The sequence below is a fragment of the Hypanus sabinus genome, chromosome 22 (assembly GCF_030144855.1).
Source record: "Hypanus sabinus isolate sHypSab1 chromosome 22, sHypSab1.hap1, whole genome shotgun sequence".
Lineage (NCBI taxonomy): Eukaryota > Metazoa > Chordata > Chondrichthyes > Myliobatiformes > Dasyatidae > Hypanus > Hypanus sabinus.
This window is the reverse complement of record NC_082727.1, coordinates 55,252,071-55,276,135: the sequence shown is the minus strand read 5'-3', so window position 1 is coordinate 55,276,135 and position 24,065 is coordinate 55,252,071. Positions and strand designations below refer to the sequence as shown.

Genomic DNA, 24,065 nt, shown 5'->3' with positions numbered 1-24,065 from the left:
GAGCTTCTGTTGGTGTATCTGTAACACTGGGTTTTTACAGGATTGGTTTGCTGGCTCCATACACAACCCTTCCCCTTTTGCAGCCAGGCTTGGGCCCGTCCATGGTGGAGGTAGTTGTGTGAATTGCACAAGATTTAAATTTCCTTTCCAGGGCTAAAAATTCAGGGTACTTTTTGACAACATCATATCAGCTAATAATTAGAGGTGGGAGTGACATATGTGACTCACAACAGAAAGTCAGTTAAACTACAGTAAATTCTCCCAGCAGAATCAGCAATTCCTCCAGAAAAATGCAACGTTAAAATCAAATTATTTACATAAAAGAATCTCAACCATTTAGGCAATGTGAGAACCAATCTTGAATAACTGGCCATCATCTCTCCTCTGCCTTATTCACTTGGTTATCACTATAAGTGTCATTGTTACAGGATAAGCACTCTAAATTGTTTCAATTCACAGACAGATAACAGCTGACGGAATTCTTTTACAGTTGAGGTCAGTTGTTTTATAATTGTACAGCTTAAACCTTAGTTGGAGCTCCCTGTCTATAAAGTTAACATTCATCCTATATTGATCTCCTTCTAATGGAAAACACCACAAATACTCAGAATCTGAAATTAGGACTACTTGTTCTTTCTGCCTTTCAATTTTCAAAATAAATGGGCATATTTTGACGTATTAACAGTGCATCTGTAGCAGATTTGCTTCTATGTGTTATTTTTAAAAAGGATTGGGGATCTACAAAAGCAGTCTTTATTTATTCCTACCACTTGTCTTTTCAACTTTCAGTCCATCTTGAGACTTGTTGGCTAAAGTGCTTGGATAAGTTGTTTGTTCACAGGGATTATTTTTGGATGTCTTATTGGCAAAGATTTTAATTGTCATTATTTTTGTTACCAGCTCCTCTGTGCCTAGTGATATCAAAGACACAGACTGTACCTCTGAACTACCAGTTTCTGCTGTTAACTCTGCTGTACAGAACAATATTTTACTCCAGGATGACACTGAGCAGTCTGCATTAAGGTGCTGCACATTTCTATACATTGTTATAGTTTTAATATTTTCAAAAAGAACCTCACTCCTCTGTATTTACATCCTGATGTTGCTAAATATGTGTTACATTTCCTAGCTGGATAAATGATTAGGTGTTAGTTAAATAGTTTCTTTACGTCACTCATATGATAGAAAGCCTTCCATTGACTTTCATTCATAAGTCTAAGTAGTTTCCACTACATAACAAATTTCAACCCTTTCTTGCGAACTGATCCTTAAACTTCTTGCTTTCAGATCCATTTTACTTCTATGAATTATGGGTGGGAAACAATCCAAGTTGTAAACTTTATGTCATTACAATGATGTAAAATCTAATTTGGACTACTTATGTTCATTTGTTACTTTAAATCAATGGCAGAATACCTTTTATGGCCATTATGGCTCATTTGATCTGAAAATTTGGAAGTAAATTTTTCCTTTTTAATTTATATTTTGATTTTTGACTGTTATTTAGTATGGAATTCTGGCAGTTGAACGAGGTGTTTGATTGTCAATTGGAAAAGTTCTCACTTCCTTTTTTTTGGTTCACTTAAGAGGAAGTAAAACTTTAGTTCTGAAGTAAGTTAAGTTTTTGCTTCTCGCATAAGGATTTGAATGCTAATAAAGATTCTGCGAAGCTTACATGTGTGGTGATAATAAAGGTTTTTATAGAAGGAAGAGCAGAAGTACAAAAGACTTGAGTCACGCCTGGACCAGCAGGGATAATCTCATTGGTTGTTTCGGTACTGAAAAGCTGATAATGCAATTAATAATGTCAATCTTTTACAAAGGCTGCCATCATTCCAAGAAAGCTATAAGATTTCTTAGAAATTCTAAAATTAGCCTGACTGTAACTGTTGGCAAACATTGAATTGGAGACTTTACATCTGCTGCATGTTAGGCAGAAATATGTAACTCTATTAAAACTCCATTAAACAAGTAAGAGGCATGATGTGTCTTCACACAGTATAGGAAGAATCGCCCTCTATGTACTCCAGTTAATTTTTATGGCTGTAATTGATCACTTATCTAAAAGGACAATGTAGTGTATTATCCTGCTTGATGATGTACTGAATATGCTTTGGAATAAGCCAAAGGATGTCAGAGAACAGAATATTGTGTTCATCCAGCTTTACAAGTCAGTGGATCAGTGTGGACCTGAGCAAGCATACACACAGACAGCATTCTGATATATAGCACAAAGGAAGCTTTGATTTATAGGGCAAGAGCATGAGCTTATTGTGGAGGAAGGGAATTACAGACATAAATTTCAGTTCCCCTGGCCCTGAGGGACGATATGAGGCCGCTGAGCAAATAAGTGCAATTTCTAGATCAAACACATCTGGACAGATGTCAAAGAGCATGTGACAGAAAGTAGCAGCCAAGGAGAAGGTAATATCAAAATCTGAAAAAGCACATCTGCTTGAGGTCACAGTATCTCCACTCTTTTCGATCACATGTCTGGACAGTGCTGGAAACCAAAATGTGCAAGATAGGGTGAGAAGAACACATACAATGTTCAAAAGAGAGATGTGTGAGCTGGCAGCATTTGTAGGTGACGCCTGTTATGGCTCTATCTACAAAGCTATTTATGCTGTGCTTAAACTCTCCTGTCACTGATGTCTGGAGCTGGTGGGGGTGGCAGCAAGTGCTCTTGTTGCTCAGCTGGTGTGGCGTGTGGGTCCCAGTGGCTTTTTCCCCCACTACTGCTATCCTCTTTCAAACAACTGTTGTAGATACTGTGTCACAAGCTGGATTTCACTACTTTTAGCTACTAACCTTAATGTGTGTGAGCTCCTGCATCATTACGAGAAGCATGATTTCCCTGGAGAAGCTCGGTAAAAGCTGCTCACATTCACCAACATTGCTTCTAGTACTTGAGAGTGACTGCTGCATTCCCATGTGGAAATCGCAAATTTCCTCTCTGCTTTTCTGACAAAACTCTGACATTTCAGTCCATGAGGCATCTAAGAGAGGGAGCCTGAAGGTGAGGCAGATCCCCATCTTTTCTAACGTGGAAACAGCAAAACTGTCTCAGCTAGTGTAGCCCTGGTGAGGGAATATAATTGACACCGGCTTCAATGGACGGAAATGGCTGATGAAATGAATATAGATCTTTTAATTCTTTGAGTGTGTTCAACTATTCTTAAGAGTGTTAGGGCTTTTGTTGTTTTAAAAATTTGCAAATATAGCTTTTGAAACTGTGTTAATTTTATAATGCTCTTTACATTGTAAATATATGTTGATATTTATGTATTTCTGTACATTTTATTCTTTCTCCTTATTTTAACTGCTAACTTTATTTTTTTATATAATTAGTCTTCATAATTGTTGAAGATTATTGTTTTTTGCTGCGTGTTGCACCCTCACCAACACACCACAGCAAATTCCTAATGCACGTCAATGTATCCGACAACCAAAGTAGATCCTTGATCTTTGGTTTGGTTTCGGAATACAGGTGATTCCAGTTCACTGGGACATATCGGGACCTGTACATATTGGACCAATTCAGTGGCTGCCCCAATTAGACAAAGTTTTCTGGATTAGTTAGAAAGATAAAAAAAAGACGAGCTACAGTTTAACTGAGTAACAAACATACAGAAGAAATTAGAACACTACCAACACCAGTACAGTACCATAACACTGTGTATTAGTTCCTAATAGTTATCAGCAGATGAATTCATCCAGTGTTTGCTGCCATGACAAATATGTATTTAAATGAAATACAGAACTAATTAAAACACTACCAAAACTAGTATGGTACTATAAAACTGTGTATAGTTACTAAATGCTGTCAATGGAGGTATTCATCCCCTGTATGCTGATGTGTTCTTTTGATTGACTATAAAGGAACAAAATCTGTGCAGACATCATACAAATATTATTGCAAAGAAAGCACGACAGCACCTCTATTTCCTTGGGAGTCTGCGGAGGTTCAGCGTGTCATCAAAAACCTTGGCAAACTTCTATAGATGTGTGGTGGAACGTGTGCTTTTTGACCACAAGCACACACAAGTGACACTTTTTAAAAATAGTTTGCTCTAAGCACGCTGTAGTGTCTGATGGCCACAAGTCATGCATGTGTCTGACGCTAGTTAGAGCCTGTTTGGCAACGGTCTCCCACCCCAATTAAGCGGCACATTGTCCCAATTAAATAAGGGAGTTTTGGCTGTTTTCTCGATTTGATTTTGTTCTTTAAGAGTTGTCCCTAATAAATGGCTTCCCTGATTAATAGATAACTCAATTAACTGGAATCCACTGTATTTCAGATAGTCAGTAACATGTGTTTTAATAGAACCAGTTTAGCCAGTTGCATATCTTAGCTGGAATTGGCTGTGTTTATCAAACTATTTGGTTAGGACTTGTTCTGGGTTCACCCACATGACAGAGTTACATCATATAGAACCGTGGCAAGAGATAATTCTGTCGTGGTGGAGGCCAGAGTCTGTGGAATGGCCGAGGAGACACGAGACCTTGAGAACGGGCAGAAGGGAGGCCAGAGACTATGAGAATGGGGAAGAGGGAATCCAGAAACCCAGAAGGTGGGGAAGGAAGGGACTCTGGGAGTGGGTGTGACTTTTAAAACTGCAGGAATAGCTGGTTAAATGAACTGGTCCAGGGCATTAAATACTGAAGAGTAGCAACGTCCACAAAATTAAGTAGTGCTTTTGGTAGTTTAATTCAGCACTGGAGTGCATTGGGTTCAGGTGTCTGAACTCACGTTGTGGAGCTAATGGTGCTGGATTTCATTTGAGCAAACTGAGCCAATGTGGAACGATTAAGCAGACCATGGTATCAAACAGGAGACAAAGTTGACTGGATGTGATTTTGAGGCTTGCCTTTACAGATATTGCACGGCAGGAACTCTCACTCGCAGACACTGAAAATCTGTAGGCTACATATGGTTGGTTCACTTTCCACTGGCTGTGGCTATGATTTTTCTATTATCTAAGGTCGTTGAAGGACACCGGGGATAATTCCTTAAAATCTTCCCCATAAATTTGTTTCTTCACAGCATTTGTGCAATACTCTGCATTAAACCTGTCTCTCCTGATTATTGGTCAAGCAGCAAAGATGATAATCCACCACTAGTAAGGCACAAGTGACTGTGGATGGCCATCTTCGGTACATTTTAACACAAAATCATTTCAACTGGAAAGTGAACCATATGTAGCCTACAGATTTTCAGTGACTGCGAGTGAGAGTTCCTGCCGTGCAATATCTGCCGACCTTTGCGACGTAAAATGAGGGCAGCAGGTGAAGTGGCAAGCCTCAAAATCTGAGAATCTAACGTTTAAATCGTTAGACCAACTTGTATGATGAGTAATTTTTAAGTAATTACATCTAGTTTAATTCATGGGTATCTTTTAATATTGCTAAGAATATGAAGCTATCTTCAAGCATTCAGATCTTGTTGCTCACAAATTTGTGAAAATATTTGACTGTTATTTCAGTGGTATGTGTTTTTTAGACCCAAATTATTTTAGATTATTATACTTTATTTTTGTCATTTATTTACGTTTGGGATTTGAAAACAGCAAATATTTAAAAAAGCATGTTCTAAAACGTATTGTTTTAAATTTTTCAATTTCAGTCTTTCTGTGCCTGGTGACAGCGAAGAGCAAATCGATCATCTTATCCCATCTACGACTCCTTTTCCATCTCCACAATCTGATGGTGTTGACGAGTCACACACGAATACTACAAACCTCCAAACAGAGCCAAAGTATGTGGTGCAAAATATCTCTGGACAGCTTTATTGTTATGGGAGGGGACTGTTGACTTTCATAGGACCATAGAGTCACAAAGCACAGCAGGGTTTCCCAACCTGGGCTCCACCGCCCCCGTGCTCAACGGTATTGTTCCATAGCATAAAAAAGGCTGGGAGCCTCTGGAGCACGGAAGGCAGGCTCTTTGGCCCACCAGAACATGATGACCTGTCTACACTAATCCCACTTTCTCGCAATTGGCCCTCAGCCCTCCAAGCCTCCAAGTGTTCATGTGGAGACTTCTTAAATGTAATGAGAGTCTCTGCCTCCTTGTGTTGCAGATTCTAACCACCACCAGGTGAAAGTGAAATCTTCTGCAGATCTGCTCTAAGCTTCCAACTCCTTACTTTAATCTTATGCTGTTTTATTTAGACAACTCTGCTACCTACTGTCTTCGTTGCACTTCCATAGAAATGTAAGATTTACTGAAATCCAGGAATTACTATGTGTTGCAGAATAATCTGGCTACTGCTATATTTATTTAAAAATTTTTTAAAAAACTAAAGATGGATCTCAGACGCAGTCATAATTCACTGTTCCGAGAGCAGCAAGTCACTGTTTTAAATCATGCTGCGTTTCTGTGAAATTGATCCTTTCAGCCTTTGGTAGTGTCTGCAAATAAATAGTCACATTGAATGTTGATATAAAGCTACCAGGCAAACAGTAATGTTATCAGGAGTTAAAAAAGGATTACCAGTTACAGAGTGTGTCTGTTTTGTTTATTTGTTCTTGCGTGAGAGGTGACGATTTTATCACAATGAACATCTTTCACAGCTTTTATAATACTAGGCATCCTCAGGCAAAACAAACAAGAATATCACTACACTAATTTCCAGGAACCTATAATTTCACCTAGGCTTCCTCTTTAGTAATCTACTCTACATCTATCATCGAAGCCAGGCATTCCCAAGCTGGAGTCCATGGACCCCTTGCTTAATGGCATTTGTCCATGGTATAAAAAATGTTAGGAACCCCTGGTCTAGGTGCTCCATTCCCATGGCCTAATAACTGACCTTGGAAACTGATGTGTTTGTACTGAAGCTTATTTCACTGGAGATAATTAGGACTCCAAAAAAAATGTACTCCATCTCTCCAGCAGGAGAGAGATTAAATATTAGTGGTAATTAGCAAAATATACAGTCTTCCAGTACATCATATTTTATGACATGCTACAGGGAATTATCATCCCAACTTTGCACCATGCAGTGGACAACAGGCATATCTCCTATGAAATTACATTTCTTTGTTTCCTTTAGAACTTACAATGAGTTAACTATTTTAAAGGTCTTTGTTTTGCTCTTGACTTTGATTAAATGAGTCAATTAATGTTGATGAAATATTATACTTGAGGATTTATGCCTGTGAATTTATACTGTGTTGCCTTATGTGCGTTTGTCCTCTATTTTTCCAGAAATACTTCCAGTAGTGAAATTGCAGAGTCGATTCTAGCTCCTTCTCTACTTATCAGTAATGCAGATGCTCTTGGGGTTGAAGACACTGTGAAAAGGTATTGCAAACAGCTACAAGGTTGTGTTCTATGAGTCAACTTGCAAAATAGAAGTTATGCTTATTTGAGATTTCATATCTTGCCAACTATTACTCGATGCAGGTTCATTTCTGCCTTGTATCAAGATATATTTTATTCAGTCATTAATATATTCCTTACTTGTTAATTTATCAACAATGTTCTAACCAACAAATTGGAGATAGTTGGGTCACTTGCATTTCCATCAAACTAAGTGACAGCAGTGTTGTAATCGAATGAAGCTGATTATACACAAGGTATATAAAATAGGTAAAATAACTATATATTCTGGGCAGATCAATTCCCTGTTACCAGGAGAGACTGGTGTAGTTTCTGACTCCTCCATTGTTTTCTGAGTAAGTTAACTTTGTTTTGCCGTACAATGGACTGTGAGTCATATGTTCCAAACAAACTCCACCTCATCTGCTGGTACAGGGTTGCCAGTACACATTCTGTTAAAAGCATTACTGTGCTTCATAATTTGCAAGATCTCTTCCTCCTGTGCAACAGCGTTGTTAAGATCCTTCTCTGGTCATTTGGAATTGCTTTGCTGCTAGGTTTATTTCAGACATCGCACACTGCAAAACCTCATTTCAGGGAGGTAGCAACCCCTCCCCGCCGGTTGACCTCCAAGGTTGTTTGTAATAATAAACTGGACTGGTCAAAGAACACCGAGGCTGTCTACAAGAACGGTCAGAGCCGTCTCTATTTCCTGAGGAGACTGAGGTCCTTTAAAATCTGCTGGACAAAACTGAGGATGTTCTACGAGGCTGTGGTGGCCAGTGCTATCATGTTTGCTGTTGTGTGCTGGGGCAGCAGGCTGAGGGTAGCAGACACCAACAGAATCAACAAACTCATTCGTAAGGCCAGTGATGTTGTGGGGGTGGAACTGGACTCTCTGACGGTAGTGTCTGAAAAGAGGATGCTGTCCAAGTTGCATGCCACCTTCAGCTTTGTAGGCTGAAGGGCCTGTGTTGTGCTGTAGGTTTTCTATATTCCTATCTTCTTTACTGATAATTATCTTTCATGTCTTTTAATGTTAACTTCTGAGTGCTGAAATCCTGTGCTCAATTTGCATTTTACTTCAGTCATAAATATTGGCAGATTTATGAGTCCAATCTAACAAGACAATGGAAAGTGAATTTGTTCCGGTGTTAATGATAGTAAAAAGTACTGGAGAAATAGATGTAATAAAATGTTGGGAAGTGCTGGAAGTTTGAAATAAAAGGAGTAAGGGCAGAACCTATGGGCCCCAAATGCCACCCTGGTGCAGAGCTGTCAAGGCAACTGTTCTTTTGTTGCTTGGAAAATCTGTGCCCATTTCAATTTGTAATGCTTAATACCGCAAGGGCAAGTTATTAACGTGCCTGTAGCGGCAAACACTAGTCCAAAGTCAAAACAGTTGCTGCTCGACTATGACCGTCACGGAGTTGTGATAATTGCATGACACATCCTCCGCTCCAATGAAATGATCGTTCCAAAGAGCTGAATTCCATATTTCCTTTCTTAGTGATTAGCAAACATACAATTAGGCATTATTGAGCAATATCAAGTGGTCAGCAAAGATATGACCTCTGCCGGTCCCGAGCCACAAACTGCCACGGAATAAGCAAGAATGCGCAACTTATTCCCTTCGCTTTTACCACGCTCATGTGACTAGTTACCGTAATAAACATAATAAGCACACAACACAGAATACAAAGCAAATAGAGAACAGATACACCACCGAACGCACAGTGTTAACGTAGTGTGCTGGTTTTTTGGAATGCCACTGGTATCTGTTGAAACTTTTTCCCCCAGTCCAAAGGCAGGATATTATATCCTTCTGAAAGTGAAAGCCCCCTCAGAAATGAACAGCAGATTTTTATTAGTGTCTTTAATAAATAGAAAGTACAGTAGCCTGAATTTAAACCATTTTGAAAGAGATTTCTTCAGCAACACCTGTTCATTCTGATGTTTAATGTGTGTACAGTATATGGACTATGTGTGTTTACAAAGTCCTAGGTACATTCTGCTAATATTCCCACGGATGCCAAGTAATCCTCAGATTTCTGTAGCAGATAGAATTAAGCCCAGGGATATTATTAAACTGTCTTTAATCAGATAAATGTGGATTTATCTGTTAATATAGTGCACAGTACAATAGATATTGGAAATCTGTAAAATAATTATTGGATCATGGAGCATCAGTGGAGAGATAAATAGACTTAATGTTTTAGGCTTTTCCTTATTTCTGATGAATTTCTGCGTGTTTGTTTTACCATAAGACCATGAGTTATAGGAGCAAGATCAGTTTATTTGGATCATTGAGCCTGCTCCACCATTTCATCATGGCTGATCCATTTCCCTCTCAGCCCCGTTCTCCTGCCTTTTCCCTGTATTCCTTCACGCCTGAACAATCAAGAGTCTATCAACCTCTACCTTAAATATACCCAATGACTTTGTTGCCTATGGCAACAAATTCCACAGATTCACCACCCTCTGGCTAAAGAAATTCCTCCTCTTCTCCATTCTAAAAGGACATCCCTCTATTCTGGGGGTGTTTCCTCTGGTCTTAGACTCCCTCACCAAAGGAAACGTCCTCTTCACTTCAACTTTATCAAAGCCTTTCAACATTCAATAGGTTTCAATGAGGTTCCCCTCCTCCCATTCTTCTGAATTCTAGTGAGTACAGGACCAGAGCCATCAAATGCTCTGTTCATATGTCATATGAGGTTCATATGACATGCCTTTCAATGGCAGCGTCATTTTCATGAACCTCATTTGAACTCTCTCCAATGTCAGCACATCCTTTCTTAGATAAAGGGCCCAAAACTGCTCGGAATATTCAAAGTAAGACCTTGCTATAGTGCTTTATAAAGCCTCAGTATTACATCCTTGCTTTTATATTCTAATCCTCTCAAAATGAATGCTAACATTGTATTTGCCTTCCTCACCACCGATTCAATTGTTTTACATTGAAGAGGTTCATTCCTGAAATTGCATAAAACACGAAGACAAAAACCGTGGAAAATTTAAATAAACTATAGTTAAAATTGCATCTCCAGTCTGGTTTCTCTGTGGGAAAGAAGGTAGAAAAGCTTCAATAATAGAAACATTAACTCTTTTAAGAGAAAAAAATAGAGGGCTATGTGGTAGGGAAATTCCAGGCAGCTTCTAGAGCAGGTTACATGGTTGGCACAACATTGTGGGCTGAAGGGCCTGTAATGTGCTGTAGATCTATGTTTCTATAACAAACCATTTGTTAAATAAAACTATTATTACTATGGAACTGGTGAATGGTTTGCCTGTGACATCCTTTTCAACAAGATGACTGTGGCCATGGGAGCAAAGCACATGTTCACAATGGGACGTGACAACTTTCTGTTGCAGTCTGCTTTGCAATAACGTTTTGAAGAGCTATCAGAATGTCATTGGATCGTGTAACATTTTATCTGAATAGAAAGCAGAACTTTCCTAATGCTGAAAAAAATTTGATTGCCAGCAAAACCCGTCAAGCAACCTTGATGGAGCCTGGCTATTTGAATCAAGCTCAATGTAACCCATGTCCAAAAAGTAGAAGCCTGCTCGGCTCTGTATAGACCAGGCCAGGCAGACTCCTTATAAATAAAAGCAGTCAGGCTCAATATTTTAGTTGTATTTTGGCTGCGTGACATGAGTCAACTAGACCTGGCCTTAAAAACCTGTGTCTAAATTGGGCTAAGTTTTGACTGACTGTAGTTGAATTAGGTTCTAACTCTTTACCTGAACACTACTCTATGACACTGCTCTTTGTAATGAGTACCAACAAGGAGTAAGTGATCCTCAAGGGGAAAACCATGCAGTCATAGTGTCATAGAAAAGTACAGCACAGAAATAGGTCCTTCGGCCCATCTAGTCCATGTTAAACCATTTAAGTTGCCTACTTGCATTGACCTGCACTGGGTCCATAGCCCTCATAACCCCTACCATCCATGTACCTATCCAAACTTTGCTTAAATGTTGAAGTCGAGCTCGCATGCACCACTTGCGCTGGCTGCTCATTCCCCACTCACACTCTGAGTGAATGTTTCCCGTCATGTTCCCCTTAAACTTTTCAACTTTCACTCTTAATCTATGACATCTAGTTGCAGTCCACCCAACCTCAGTGGAAAAAGCCTGTTTGCATTTACCGTTTCTATACGACTTATAATTTTGTATACCTTTATCAAATCTTCCCTCAGTCTTCTACATTCCAAGGAATAAAGTCCTAACCTATTCTAGTGTGATGATTGAAGGGAATTCTGTATTTATTGGAGCAGATATAGGTATTATTGTAAATATAATTTAGGGTACCAGATAATACATTCATAAGAAAACATTCAGGATATCACAGTGATTTCTAAAGAGTCTGCAACAGGAGGGCAGTAGCCAGATATAATGACTTAGGTTGGAGCAAAATGCTTGTATGGGAGTAGGTTTTAGGATCTGCAAAGGGATTTGAATGAATTAAGTTGCTAAGTAATTGTCTAAATCACTCCATCTGCTATTACTCAGAAATTCATTTTCAGTGAGCAGTACTAAATTTGCTTTATTGTAGCTTGGCTTGTACTCTCTCCAAGTCCATTCCATTGACTCTGTGGCATATTTGGTGCTAACCACTGGGGATAAATTCCAAGCCAGGATTATACTTTGGACAATTGATATGAACTTGGTTACTATAATTTTTTTAACCAGGTATATTAAATGTAAAACAATTCCATTGCGTTTCCAAGTTCGGTATTGCACATTTCAATCCAACCTTCAATTCTCCAATTAATCCCATGCAGTTTCGAGGGGATTACGTATACAAGATGATTGCCCATTTACAGGAGAGAAATGTTCTTTACTAGGATTATACTCCACCAATTACTAACCACTTTCCTGGACATGTGCCCCAAATATTCACACCACAACATTGGCCTGCTGTCTCCATTTTATGAGTAGTAGGGGATTGTAGCTGTGAAAATAAGTTGTTGTGGGCTGGTATAACAAACCAGTAAGAAGGGGAACCATGAAATCAGTATGAGAGTGTTAAATTGGCAGTGTTACTGACACAACAGCACTGATAAGAATCTTCAATGACTTTCATTCCTAAAGAATGAGAGTCAGTTATAGACCAAGCTAGATCACCTTTTCCTGGTGAGGATGAAGATTGTTTGGCTCTGCTGCGGGCTGAGACAATAGGAAGTGTCACAACCACGGATTTGGCAGCACAGTAGATAAGGCAAATGCGCTTGTGAATTTGCATGTGTCAGCTAATTAATTATTTACTTGTGGTAGTACTTAACTCCATACTTGCTTTTGTAGTGCTTGTCGAGGCTTGGACAGAGCACAGTAACGCTTCGCTGCCTGTTTGCATCGGCCTTGCCTGAGATATTGGACTGTCGAGTCAACTGACTCTGAAGACTAGCAGTGTTCGTTTAATATTTAGATGCTCTTTTCAGCCGCAGTAGAGGCTTTGTTTCCCATTTGAGAGTTTTAGTTAATGACCCTGTTTGGCCCAGCGTTTATTGTTTTATTTTTTCTTTAACACTGTTCGCATTAAAGTTTTGTGAACTATCGACCCGCTTCAGTGTCACCCACTCTGCACTCGAGCGTAGTGACAAGAAGAGACTTCAAGGTGGATACAGGGTATTGCATTGGGAAAGTGCTAATGGTTATTTAGGAGAGGTGCACAAATGTGTAGTAGGAAACATCAGTCCTACTCCACAATAAGAAAAGTGATAAAATTAAATCTTACCACCTGGAGGCACCAATGGACCCTGTAAGGACTGAGTTTCATTATCAGATCATAGACAACAGGAACCAAACTGATATTCTTGTTTGAATTTTTCAAAAGCTGGAACTGAACAAAGCCAAGATGTGTCAATTTCAAAAGGCAAGGTGTGCATTAACTCTCCAACATATGAGCTAATATTATGGTTTTGTCACTGATGTTTTGTTAATTCAGAGAAAGCTTTAAGATACTGAAAAATGGTGATGTAGTTTGACTTAATACGTGCAAAGAAATGTTGACTCAAGTTCTTTTATTTTCAGCGTTGCTGTGCCTTCTGATGGTGAAGGCATTGTAGGGAGTCCCACTGCTCCTGAACCTCTGCCACTTACAGTTCTACAATCCAATGAGAAAGTCGAGGTATCCAGTGAGACAAGTCTGCAAAGTCAGTACACAAGGTATGTAGTGCAAAGGTAGCAACTGAATGAGGTAAACTATTGTTTTGAAATCATACGAGCATCACCTAGGATGAGGCAGAGGAATAAGGTGGGAAGGATAATGCTTCTAACACTGAGACAGCCTGTTCTCAGAAAATACTTTATATTCCAAATAATGTTTAAAATACACTCAGTCACCACTTTTTCAGTACACCTGTATACCTCATGTATGCAAATATCTAATCAGCCAATCATGTGGCAGCAACTCAGTGCATTAAAGCCTGCAGACAAGGTCAAGAGGTTCAGTTGATGTTCAGACTAAACATCAGAATGGGGAAGAACTGTGATCTGAGTGACTTTGACTGTGGAATGTTTGTTGGTGCCAGAAGGTGTGATTTGAGTATCTCAGAAACTGCTGGCCTCCTGGGATTTTCCCACACAACAGTCTCCGGAGTTTACAGAGAACAGCGCAAAACACAAAAAACATCCAGTTCTGTGGGCAAAAATTATCCTTGTTAATGAACGAGGTCAGCGAAGAATGGCTATATTAGTTTAAGTTGACAGGAAGATAGTAACTCACGTAAATAACCACAGTGGTGTGTGGAAGATCTTCTCTGAACCCATCACAAGTTGAACCTTGAAATGGGTGAGCTACAGCTACAAAAGACCATGAAAGTACACTCAGTGGCCACTTTATTAAGAACAGGCAGTACATACTGAGGTGGCCTTGAGTGTATTCCCAAGTTTATATGCATTGTTATTAGAATAAGAGACAAACATATTTAATAGAAATTCAGAATGAACTGGTATCAGTAACTGAGAGCTGGACAATAGTATTGATATTTTACTTTGAGACACAACATGGAATAGGCCCTTCGGCTGAACGAGCCACACCACCCAGCAAACTATCTATTTAACCTGAACCTAATCACAGGACAATTTACGATGACCAAGTAACCTACTAAGCAGTACATCTTTGGACTGTGGGAGGACCTGGAGGAAGAAACCCATGTGGTCACAGGATGAAGAACTTGCAAACTCCTTACAGAGCCGGAAATTAACTCTGAATGCAGGTGCCTTGAGCTGTAATAGTGTTACAATACAACAGCAAAACATACCTCAGACTGCTCTTTATCGTTTACAGCTTGGCATTTAATACCATCATCTTCTCAGTATTAATCAACAAGCTTCTAAAGCTGGGCATCTACTTCCTCCTCCCTCACTACCATTCAGGGCCCTAAACAGTCCTTCCAGATGAGGCGATGCTTCACCTGTGAGCCTGTTGGGGGGTCATTTACTGTGTTCGGGCTCCGGGTGTGGCCCACTGTGTATCTGTGAGACCCGATGTAGATTGGGAGACCGCTTTGCTGAGCACCTACGCTCCAACCACAAGAACATTTGGGATCTCCCAGTGGCCCCATGTCAATTCCACTTCCCTTTCCCATTCCGATATGTCCATCCATGGCCTCCTCCACTGTCGTGATGAGGCCACACTCAGGTTGGGTAGCCTCCAACTTAATGGCATGAATATCGATTTCTCAAACTTCTAGTAATGCCCCTGAATCACCCCCCCCACCACTTCACCATTCCCCCTCCTCTTTTCCTTCTCATCTTATTTCCTTGCCTGCCCTTTATCTCCCTCTGCTGCTCCTCCCCCCTTTTTTCTTTCTTTCATTGCCTTCTATCTCTTTCACCAATCAGCTATTTACTTCATTCGTCCCCCTCCAGGTTTCACCCATCACCTGTTGTTGCTCTCTCCCCTACCCCCACCTTTTAAATCTACTCGGCCTTTTTCCTCCAGTCCAGCTGAAGGCTTTCAGCCCAAAACGTGCCTCTACTTTTTCCATAGATGCTGCTTGGCCTGCTTGAGTTCCTCCAGCATTTTGTGTGTGTCACTCAGATTTCCAACATCTGCAGATTGTGTCTTGTTTGTGATCTCTACTTCCCTCTGCAGTTGGATCCTTGCCTTCCTTATCGGAAGACCACAGACAGTGCTGATCGGAAATAACATCTCCTCCTTGCTGACAATCAACGCAGGAGCACCTTGAAGAGGCATGCTTAGCCCTCTGCTCTACTCTGTCTACACTCATGACTGTATGGGAAGTGCCATTTATAAATTTGCGGACGACACAACTGCTGTTGATAGAATTTCAGATGGCAGCGAGGAGGAGCATAGGAGTGAGATGGATCGGCTGATTGAGTGGCGTCATAACAACAACCTTGCGCGCAGTGTCAGTAAGACCAGGGAATTGACTGTAGAGCAAGAAGGGGAAGTCAGGAGGACACAGCATTCCTCCTTATTGACGGCTCAGCGGTAGAAAGGGTGGACAGTTTTAAGTTCCTGGTTTTCTGCCATGGGTCCAACACATTGATTGCAATCACAAAGAAAGCATCTCAGCGGCTCTACTTTGTTAGAAGTTTGGGGAGAGTCTTGCCTATTTCTATTGATGTATGGTGCACAGCATTATGACCTCAGGGCCTGCTCAAAGGCAGCGTCCATTATTAAGGACATTCGCCATCCGAGATATTCTTTCTTCTTGTTACTACCATTGGGAAGTCACACTCAACAATTCAGGATTTCTGATAGGTCCATGCACCCATAAACAATACAGTATCTCATTATTCCATTTTTGCACTATTTATTAATATAGTAATTTTATGTCTTTGCACTGTACAACTGAAACAAGGTACACAATATGTGAAAGTCAGCTAAATTGTTAAGAGGTGCTTTGTAAATTAATTTAATTCAAGGATCAAAGTTCACCTGATCTATGAAACTCCTGTTGCAGCAGTTTGTTATTCCAGTTCTTCTGTCCCTTCTAATGCCAGTTTAAATTGGAAATCCTAATCCATCTGAATGGTTTTGGTCCAATATCTCCAGCCGAATTAGGTGTTCCCACTGATTGTGGAAAAGAAAGCAGTGATGAAGGTTTTAACACGTTGGGGTTGCATTCCATGCATTCACATCTATGTGTATCTAAATGTCACTGGGTAATCTCTAGAAATACTTTTAACTTCCAGATATTGTCTAGTGATATCTGTACTAAACAGAAACTATCTAATTACAAGACTGTGCAGAAGTTTGTGGTAATATATAAAGTTAGGGTGCCTAAAACCTTTGCACAGTACCTTATCTGTCAATGTGGAGTGTAGAGCGAGTTTGTAAATCTGGCAGAGCAAAGCATGTTGGGAATGGTGAGGGTTGAGCACCATGGGAGGGATGTGGGACAGGTGGCTGAGAAGGAGTGCCAGAAGCTGGGGGTGATGCTGGTGCAGACTCACCAAGCCTTGAGGCACCAGGCAAGGTTATTTGATTCCAACAGTTGGATTATTGATCATTACAGAATGTCTCTCTGATTCTCTTTGCTCCCTCCTCTCTGCCTTCCCCTGTTCCCAAACATGATTCCCCTCTCCCTGTCCCCTTCCCACTCTCAGTTTGCAATAAAGAATCGGGTTTATCATTACTCACGTATCATGAAATTAGTTTTTGTTTGCAGCAGCAGTACAGTACAATACTTAAAATTACTACAGTACAGTTCTAAAGTCTTATGTGGTAATACTAAAGACCTGGTTTTAAAGTTTAGAATTTTCTCTTTTTTTTGCATTCAAAGTAAGTTGCATGAAATAATTATGAAGACAAAATACAGTAAGACTTCATATTTAACTACCTCTGCTTGAACATGATCTGTAGTAACCAAGGTAGAAAGAAGATGGTTTTGAGATATGTAAATGTCTGAACAAAAGTATCTTAAGTTGTATTGTGATAACTGGGGCTTACTGTGTGTTCACTCATTGTCCTTTGTTGTGCAGTATAAGAATGATTTGTAACAACATCTGCTCTGAAGGCTGACATTAGTCAAATTAAAACAGAATACTGTTTGAGCTGTCTTCTTATGTTTCACATTTTTCAGTGTGCCTGGGTCTCGTGATTCGGAAGAACCAATAGATGCTTGTTTCCCATCTGAATCACCTTTTCTTTCACCTGAAGGCATTACCAAACCTCAGCCTGATGCAACAGATCTTCAAGAACTTGTGAGGTATGTGGCGCAAAATAGTGTTTATAACTTGATTATCCGGAGACTGCAGTTTTCTTTTTTTTAGAAGAGTGGATATAACAATAGGGTTCTGTTTGGCATTGTTTAGTGTTGAATGTGACTGACAAGTACATTCTGAACTTGAGGACTGAGAAAACAGTTGGGGATTTAAACTGGATAGTATCCAAAAATAGACTTGGGTACTGTGATATGCAACTAGAACACACCCATTACTCGAGTGGCATACAAAAGACCAACTTAAAGTGGTGACTGCACATAGTAAATTTATATACTGCCTCACACCATCACCACTCCCAGCGCTGCTCATTGGCAGTAGAGGTCTGCCCACCTTGGAAAGCTGAGCAGTACCGTGACTGGAACAGCTAGTGACATCAGAGGGCAAAACTGTGCTGTGCCACAGTGAGTAACGTCAAACTGTTTATTAGTCACTGTACTGGAGCTCCTGGCTGAAGAGTTTGGGTCAGGAAAGAACACCCTTGAAGGTTGCTCTTTGGAGCTTCTTTGAAAAGTTAAGGCAAATGCTTCCCAGAGTGGTTAATATAAGCTGCTGAACCTCGGGAATATGAATATAACACAAAAAAAACTGACATTATTATTGAATAGGTAATACATGTCCTATTGACCAACAACTCCAGTATGTATAGCCGATGCTCAATTCACTCTGTGCCCATCGTATAGAGACTGTGCAAAAGTTTTAGGCACATAGATATTGCTAGGGTGCCTATATGACTTTTGCACAGTACTGTATTTGTCAACATGGAGCAGAGAGCAAGTTTGTAAATCTGGTGGGAGGAGAGTATTTTGGGAATGATGCAGGCGGAGCACTGCAGGAGGGGTATGGGGCAGGTGGCACAGAAGTGCCGGGGCAGGGGTGGCACAGGTGCAGACACACCCAGCCCAGCAAGGTCATTCGATTCACAGTTTGGTGCATGGAAGTTGTAGTTGTATACTGATCGTATTTCTGGAAAGCAGCATGTAGGGAATTCACGGGCTGCCGCAACATTTCCGTTGTCTTCTCCAAAAATCTCTCTAAAAGTGTTTTGCTGGTGTTTCATTCTTCAGCACCTCCTCCTTAGTGTGGCTGCCACTCATTTTTTCAGTTGTGCTCATTGTCACAAGGAATCGCTTGTGTCTTGCATACTCGCTGAGTCACTTCATACTTTAGAATTAACTCAGAGGTGACTCAAACTTTAAAATGTCTGAAATGAGTAGAATTCTGAAATTAGCCAAAAGAAATAACTCAGCTACTGTTGGTTGAAGATTTATTTTGATAGCCCATCTGGACGGAGGACAGGGAGATTATCCATAGTATCATTGCTTGCGTGCTTGTTCATGCCTGGGATGTCCGAGGAATGTGAAGAGTAGAATGTTAAAGCAGTAAACACAGAAATGTTACACTCCGAACATGTGATCTGGCATTCAGCATGTTATTCACGTTCGGTGCACATACTAATTCTATTATGAATATAGATTCATGTTTGCCTCCTCCGGAGGATCGTGTGAATGTATTGCACTTCTATTTAGATAACTAAGGAGATCCTTAAAGAAATATGCCAGAGTTCAAGCTTTCACCTCTTCTTTCATGTGTTGGATGCGCCCTCTAGTGGTTAAATTCTATTATCACATGAACTTAGTTATTTTATTTAGAGATCCAGGACTGCACATCAAACTACCTATTTAACTCCAGCCTAATCATAGGACAATGACCCTGCTAATCAATACATTTTTGGACTATGGGAGGAAACCAGAGCACCTGGAGGAACCCCACACGTTTATGGGGAGAATCTACAAAGTCCTTATACACGCGCCAGAATCGAACACCAAACTCTGAGATGTAATACTGTTGTGCTACCAAGGGGGAATCTGGTTTCAGTTCCCAGTGTTAAATAAGATGAACTTGAATCTTATCAGAGACTTCAACCTTCCTCATATTGATTGGCACCTCTTTACTGCGAGAGGTTTAAATGGGGCAAAATTTGTTAGGTGTGTCCAGGAAGGATTCCTGACACAATATGCAGACAAGCCGAATCGAGGAGAGGCCATACTGGATCTAGTATGAGGCAATGAACGTGGTGAGGTGGACGTGCATTTTGAAGACGGTGACCATAACTTGCTGACCTTAAGCTTAGACCTTGGACAAGAATAGGAGCAGACAGTATGGGAAAGTATTTAATTGGGGGTGGGGGAATTATGATGCTATTAGGCAGGAACTTGGGAGTGTAAATTGGGAACAGATGTACCAGACTGAGGCCACTTTGGGGAAGTCCTCTTTAACTCGTGCTCAAGCAAGCTTCATCAGTGTAATGGAAGCCAGTGGTCCTGGGTGCCATTATGCAAACCAGGCATTAGAGCAGGTCTAACGTCTGGACCCTAGAGCAAAAAATCACGGACTGTCCATCCCTGTGGTAAGTCACTAATTAAACAGCATTGATTTATTTTTGAGAGAAATTGGATTGTGTGCAGCAGTGGAAAACCATTGTTGAAGATACTGTGATTAGTTTTCTAAAAGAAGGAATTAAAGAGGGTGCAGCACTATTGCTCACAGCAGAAGGGAAGTGTGAGAGGTTGTGAGGTGGTAAAACCCGCCAGAAGCTGCAGGGAGCCTAGGAGGGGTGATAGTGTTCATTTGTAGCAGTTATAAAAAAATGTTGCTTATGACTTAATTTAAGCCAGTTTCAGGCGTAGAATTCTGGCAGGAAATGACAATATTCACATTTACATGGGGTTAGGATAATAACACTGAATGTGGAAAAGATGAGCTTTTTATTGTTTAAACAGAGCAGGAAGTAAATGTAATTTTCAGAAATTAATTTTAATAAGGGAATTGATTTTACTTAGTCAAATGGCATTGAAGCATAAGTACTGATCAACTGGGAAGTCACCCAACATGAGGTCACCCTTTAGAACAGAGGTAAGGAGGAATTTTTTTAGCCAGAGAGTAGTAAATCTGTGAAATACCCTGCCACAGTGGAGGCCAAGTCTGTGCATAGATTTAAGGCGGAAGTTGACCATTGCTTGATCGGTCAGGGCACTGAAGGATGTGGCGAGAAGGCATGTGTATGGAGTTGAGTGGGATTCGGGATCAGCCATAGTGGAATGGCGAAGTGGACTCGATGGGCTAAATGGATTAATTCTGCTCTTATGTCTTCTGGTTTTATGGTCTTTAGTACACTGTATTCACAGCTAACTTATTGTTATTACTAATATTATTAGAAATGATTACCTGCTTGTCAATTAGATGGTGCTGTGTTAAGTACAACATACATGGTGTCAGTGCAATTGTATGTGTAAAGTCCAAATGCCTTGAGTTTGTCATATCTCTTTCCACCTCAATTTGAAAACATAGATTTGACTGTAGAAGGTATGATTAAAAAGTTTCCAGATGACATGAAAATCAGAAGCATTGCTGACAGTGAGTAGGATAGTCATAAGATACCAAGGAATATTAATCAATAGCTAAGATATATAGGGATGAGTGGAATTTAATCCTGCTAAGTAGATGATACACTTTAGGTGAACTAATGAGAGTAGGACAAACATGTTGAACAACAGGGCCACAAGGAGTACTGGACAACAGAGGAACTTTGGTGTACAAGTTCAAAGGTCCCTGAAGATGGGAGCACATGTAGATGAAATGGTGAAGAAAGCACATGTGATACTCTCTTTCATTAGTTAAGGTATAGAATAAATGAGCTTTCAAGTTCACGTCCAATGTTATACAACCTTGTTAGGCTGGTCATCACAGTATAACAAGGATATGATTACATTAGAGAGGGTGAGGACTGAGGGACAGATTCACCAGCATATTGTCCAGGATAAAGTGTTTCAGTTCTGAGAGATTTGAGAGGCTGGGATTGTTTATGTTGGAATGGAGCTGGTTGAGATTGGTCGTGCCTAATATATACAAAGCTATGAAGGACATAGATAGAGTAAATGATTGGATCTTTAACCTCCAGCAGAGGTATCTAAAACAAGAGGGCTTAGATTTTGGGGGTTACTTGAGGAAGAACATTCTCACCCTGAGGTGGTTAGAATCTGTAACTCACTGCCTGAGTGACTGATATATGCAGAAATTCTTACAGTTATGTTTCTACGTGAATTATCGAATGCCAGTACATAGAAAGCTACAGATGATGTGGTAATCAGTGGGATTAGTATAGATGGGTACTTGCTGCATATGATGGGCCAAAAGGCCTGGTTCTGTTTTGCATGGCTCCATGACAAAAGCATACAACAGTCAAAAAGGTCAAAGGTTATTGTTAACAACAAAACTATAAAACCAACATCTGTAGTCTCAAGATTATCCTGGTCTGTTAATCAACATTACCTATCAAGAGTTATGCTTCATAATAACTGCTTTTGCCTTTCACAAATTTGACCAGTTTGCCTGTTTACTCACTCGTAGAGGTCAGGTTGTTCCTGAACATCACTAGTGAGTGATCTTGAGGTACAGTATGTTCTTCTTTCCTGTCAAGTGCACTAGAGGAGTCATACAGTAATTGCGTTCTGAGCCATGTCATATGACATGGATGTTCCTAGACTTTCCATGACCAGGATTGCTTTTGGCAAATTTTTCTACTGAAGTCGTTTGCTGTTGTCTTCTTCTGGGCAGTGTCTTTACAAGACGGGCGACTCCAGCCATTATCAATACTCTTCAGAGATTGCCTGGTGTCAATGGTTGCATAACCAGGAGTTATGATATGCATCAGCTGCTCATACGACCATACACCACCTGCTTCCATGGCTTCACGTGAGCCTGATTGGGGGTGGGGGGGGGAGATAAGCAGGAGCTACACCTTCCCCAAGGGCGACCTGCAGGCTAGCAGAGGGAAGGAGCACCTTACACCTCCTTTAGTAGAACACAGAAGCAGGTTCTTTAAAACATCTGATCCTTGCCAACTAAGGTCCATATCCTTCTAAATCCTTCCCATCTATGACGTAGCCAAATGTCTTTTAAATGTTATTATGATACCTGCCTCAAACACTTCCTCTTGTAACTTTTAAATAGGCACCCTCCTTTCCGTGAAGTTGCTCCATCCTGCGCCCCCCCCCCCCCCCCCCGTCCCTGATAGATCTTTAACTTCTCACCTTGAAGCCATGCCTTGGAATTCTTAGTTCCCCTTCCCTGAGAAAAGGGTGGCATAGTAGTGCAGTGGTCAGCACAATGCTTTACAGTACCAGTGTCCCTGGGTCCAGTTCCCGACCCTGGCTGTAAGGAGTTTGTTTGTTCTTCCCATGACCACGTGGGTTTCTTCCCAGTGCTCCAGTTTCCTCCCACAGCCTAAAGACGTACTGGTTGGTAGGTTAATTGGTCCATGTATAAATTGGTCTGTGATTAGACAAGGGTTAAATCGGGATTGCTAGGCACTGCACCTCAAAGGACTGGAAAGGCCTAGTCCATGCATTATCTCAATAAATAAATAAATAATAAAAGACTATATGCATTCACACTTTCAATATGCCTCATAATTTTATACATTATGAAACATCAGAGAAATAGACTCTTGCACAAGAGAACTTGCAACTGCAGCTTGTTGGTGGAACTCACTGGGCTGAACAGCATCTGTGAGGGGAATGCTCTGTAAGGTAATGAAACAGCTGCCAGATTGAGTCTATCAGATCGTGAACTAACCAACACAAGAGATAAACCTCATCTTCATCATTTTACCTCGGGCAGAATCGCTGTCCGTGCCTATTGGTAGAACAGATTGCCACACAATTCTTGCCCAATCATCTCACAGCATCATGTGCTGGGTGGGATACAATAACGTTGTTCACAATAACATTGATGCCTGTAATTAGTGTGTGAAGGACCAGGCAGAAACATTCCTGTCCTTGCAGCTTTCTTCCGACGACTCCCCCCTCACAGAAACCAATTTTAATGTACTTTGATCCACTCCAGGTAATGGCAAAAATTGTTTATGAGCACTGGATGCAGCAAAGGTGAGGGGAACAGAGCTCACCCTAGCCGAACACTTTCAGTGCAAGACAAGCTGCACCTCCAGCCAAGCTTTTCCATTACAAGGGTATCGATTTCTCCTTCTGGTTTAAAAAATGTCCCTCACCCTTCTATTTCCCACTCTGGCCTCTTACCTCTTCTTACCTACCTATCACCTTCCCCTGGATCTCCTGCCACTTCCCTTTCCCCTATGGTCCACTCTCCTCCCTTACCAGATTTCTTCCTCTCCAGCCCTTGACCTTTCCCACTCACCTGGCTTCACCTCTCACCTTCTAGCTCCCTTCCTTCCCCTGCCACACCTTTTTATTCTGGCACCCTCGTACCTTCAGGGTGACCAAAGTGTATCAGCAATGTAAGATTACGCATTGCAGTATGGTACCAATGCCTGATGCGTAATGTATAAGAAAATGAGTCCAGCAGCAACGGTTTTGGGTCAGGAAATGCAGCTTCTAGTTTTCTTGTCCAATTCCACTTCTGATTCAGCAAAGCAGAGATCTTAATTTGACCCTTAGAGATGATGGGACTGTTCGTAGTGATTGAGGTGTCATAAACAGGCCTTTAACTCTGTAAGAAAT

General features: G+C 40.7%; 1 protein-coding gene across 9 annotated transcripts in view; it reads left to right on the top strand.

Moving 5' to 3' along the window:
• The window catches only part of tacc2 (transforming, acidic coiled-coil containing protein 2), a 204,879-nt gene that overhangs the window by 66,081 nt on the left and 114,733 nt on the right, over positions 1-24,065 (top strand). For 8 of the 9 annotated variants that reach the window (XM_059947778.1, XM_059947784.1, XM_059947783.1 and 5 more), the window contains exons 11-15: positions 901-1,023; positions 5,627-5,758; positions 7,213-7,308; positions 13,363-13,497; positions 17,388-17,513. The gene's annotated coding sequence lies outside the window, so the exon portion shown is untranslated. The remainder of the gene's footprint in view (positions 1-900; positions 1,024-5,626; positions 5,759-7,212; positions 7,309-13,362; positions 13,498-17,387; positions 17,514-24,065) is intronic. The other variant, XM_059947781.1, reaches the window with a different exon arrangement.